Raw genomic sequence first — 4,022 nt, 5'->3', positions numbered from 1 at the left:
GCGGTATGAGCGGTAGACAGAATAAGGGTATATGTTTGTGATTTGGTATATTTCTTATCCTGTCTTAGTTTTTACAGTGTGGGTCACTCTTTACAGAAGCTATTTTGTTTCAACTAAAAAATTAGCAAAACTTTACAAAAGTTATATTTTCTTTTACTTACATCCTTTACTTTTTAAGTAATCACATGGTCACAATTGGGAGGAAAAACTTTATAATTTAAAGAATTATAATCACAAATCATTTACTTACATCCCCCCTTTTTTTATAACTTTAATATGAATTATCTCCCTTAAAGTCAGTAATTATAGTAGTTGTATAACTTAATTTTAAATATCTCAACTTGTATTACAAATTACAAAATGTTGCAAAGTTGATGAAAGTGTTGGTTCCTCTAAAGAATTGTTTTTCATAGTGTCACAATTACATGTAGAGCATAATATGATATGATAATGTGCATTCAATTTCCCCAAGTTTGAGGTATAGGAATAAGTAATAAAACAAATCATATGACACAAATAATGAGTACAGATCTTCCTCTCTTTGTAATGTATAATAGCAGTAGTTGTTTGATCATAGTCATCTTGTGACTTTGTTGTTTTTGTGTAATTGTAGAAGGAATACAAGCTCAAAGGGTTGTTTGATAACAATTTTTGAAGTTATCTGATTTAAGTGTACAATGTACTATAAATCAATAAGTTGGGACACATGATTTTTTTTTTAAATGTATATTTTCAGTTTTTTGTCTCAAAATGAATTTTAAGAAAGAAAAAAAATCCACATGTTGTTTTTGAATTCCAATTCTAGAAAGTAGATTCATTTGTTTGGCTGAGTATTAATTTTTGTGGGTTGAGTAAAATATATATGATGCTTGTTCTTTGAGGTTTTTACATAAAATTCTACATCAAAAGTGGAAAAAAAATTGCAATTTGTTGAACATTCAAAATTGTGCTTCAATTCTATCCACAAAATTAGGACCTAACACTTGTTATGAATCCACAGTACATTCTCTCTGTTTGTATAGTGCTACATAGATTTATATCAACTATATTCCATTGTTTTTCTTAAAGAGTTCTTTATATTTTGTTGTACAGATTTGTTTCTTTACTAATGTTGATTTCTGTTGTAATTTTTATTTTGTTGAATCATGTTATATAAGGTTTAAATTTTTCCTAATGTTTTGTTTTTCACTTACAAGCTTGATATTGATTTTAGTAGATGCTTAAATTTCTAATGCATCCAATATGTTGAAGTTATTATTCTAAGATCATGGTATTCCATTTTCTCATCATGTTTGTATTTGCAAGATTTAGTTTTTACAAACCTCTGATAAATTTGTAGTTTATCTTTCAAATTTTGATCCATAGTTCAAAGTTTAGAAATTGGTCTGAAATAACTGTAATGTAAAAATTTAAATGGTCAATAATAACAGAAATCTCAAGTTCCCTAGAATAGATTATCCAATCAGAAAGTATTAAATTGAAGATATTAGAAATGACCATTTTCTCCAGATTTTGACTTTTTGGGTTAAAGGTTAGTGCATTAGCAGTTCAAAGTTTTTTGTCAACCTGTACAAGCCTATAAAGTAAGATTATTATGATCAATTAGAGAACACCAGTCTTACTTTTATTAAAAACTCCAGATTGGGACATATTTTTGGTGAGAAACTATAAATTTTTGATGATAAGAGGCAATGTACAGGAACCATTACTGTTTATCAGTTTTCCCTGGAAAAACTATCTTCATCAGCTTTAATTGGTATCAAGCTCTTTACTTAAAATGGCAAGTTTCTCGTTATTGTGAGAGAAAATTAAGACAATGTATGTTAAAGTTCTGAAAAATATTTTTATATGGTCACAAATTTATCATGATTTTTACAAAGATGATGGTTTTTTTCTTAATTCTTGTGAATGATTATTATAATTTGTATGTTTTGAAAAATGTACAAGAGAAATAAATGAATAAGGAAAAACAGGACAATCACATGCATTTTCTCTCATCAGAACCTAAATAAAGAAGATTTTTTTTTGACCGAAACAAAATAAGATAATTTTTGGTAACAGGAACTTATAAAAACTTTTTTTTTCATGCTAAAAATTATTGAAAGAAGTAAGTTGTACATAAGGAAAATTAATGAATTTTGTAAACTTTCTATAGACATGATAATTTAACTTGGAACAGTTTTGAAGAAAAAAAATGTATTTACCTGTACAATTGGTTTTAATTCATCAACAAATTAAGTAAATGTTTAAAACTTTTATATAAAGATAATTGAATTTTAGAAAGAGCAGTGCTATCATATTCTCTTCATTCCAACTATTTAAATGCTCATGAATAAGTTTCTAGCATATCCACTGACAATTGGTACCAAAAGTACTGTCAATCCACTGAAGGTATTGGTCATAGAAAATATATTTTTCATCATTGTCATATGTTCTAAATATATATTAATTGTCTAATTATTATGTTGTTTCTTTTTGCACATAAAAAGGGGTTTTGTAATTTGATGTTATAAATGTCTACAAATGGAAATAAAACTATGCATATTCAAAATACTTTCTTCAGGCCAAAATTAATGACTGCATCGATTTCTCTGAATATTCAGATGATTCTGTTTAAAATGCCTTTTGATAGGAAGATCAAAAGAAGTGTACACAAAGTACAAGTATCAATAAAGGAGAGTTTGACATACCGTCTGGTCTATTGATGAATACTGCTGCTGACCTCTTTAACAGGGGCAGATCTAGGGACAGAGGAGAGAGAGGTCATAAATGTTGTAAATAATAGAAATACTGCTGCTGACCTCTTTAACAGGGGCAGATCTAGGGACAGAGGAGAGAGAGGTCATAAATGTTGTAAATAATAGAAATACTGCTGCTGACCTCTTTAACAGGGGCAGATCTAGGGACAGAGGAGAGAGAGGTCATAAATGTTGTAAATAATAGAAATACTGCTGCTGACCTCTTTAACAGGGGCAGATCTAGGGACAGAGGAGAGAGAGGTCATAAATGTTGTAAATAATAGAAATACTGCTGCTGACCTCTTTAACAGGGGCAGATCTAGGGACAGAGGAGAGAGAGGTCATAAATGTTGTAAATAATAGAAATACTGCTGCTGACCTCTTTAACAGGGGCAGATCTAGGGACAGAGGAGAGAGAGGTCATAAATGTTGTAAATAATAGAAATACTGCTGCTGACCTCTTTAACAGGGGCAGATCTAGGGACAGAGGAGAGAGAGGTCATAAATGTTGTAAATAATAGAAATACTGCTGCTGACCTCTTTAACAGGGGCAGATCTAGGGACAGAGGAGAGAGAGGTCATAAATGTTGTAAATAATAGAAATACTGCTGCTGACCTCTTTAACAGGGGCAGATCTAGGGACAGAGGAGAGAGAGGTCATAAATGTTGTAAATAATAGAAATACTGCTGCTGACCTCTTTAACAGGGGCAGATCTAGGGACAGAGGAGAGAGAGGTCATAAATGTTGTAAATAATAGAAATACTGCTGCTGACCTCTTTAACAGGGGCAGATCTAGGGACAGAGGAGAGAGAGGTCATAAATGTTGTAAATAATAGAAATACTGCTGCTGACCTCTTTAACAGGGGCAGATCTAGGGACAGAGGAGAGAGAGGTCATAAATGTTGTAAATAATAGAAATACTGCTGCTGACCTCTTTAACAGGGGCAGATCTAGGGACAGAGGAGAGAGAGGTCATAAATGTTGTAAATAATAGAAATACTGCTGCTGACCTCTTTAACAGGGGCAGATCTAGGGACAGAGGAGAGAGAGGTCATAAATGTTGTAAATAATAGAAATACTGCTGCTGACCTCTTTAACAGGGGCAGATCTAGGGACAGAGGAGAGAGAGGTCATAAATGTTGTAAATAATAGAAATACTGCTGCTGACCTCTTTAACAGGGGCAGATCTAGGGACAGAGGAGAGAGAGGTCATAAATGTTGTAAATAATAGAAATACTGCTGCTGACCTCTTTAACAGGGGCAGATCTAGGGACAGAGGAGAG

This window comes from Mytilus galloprovincialis, chromosome 5 (assembly GCF_965363235.1).
Source record: "Mytilus galloprovincialis chromosome 5, xbMytGall1.hap1.1, whole genome shotgun sequence".
NCBI lineage: Eukaryota > Metazoa > Mollusca > Bivalvia > Mytilida > Mytilidae > Mytilus > Mytilus galloprovincialis.
The sequence above is the reverse complement of the archived record's forward strand: the minus strand, read 5'-3'. Positions refer to the sequence as shown.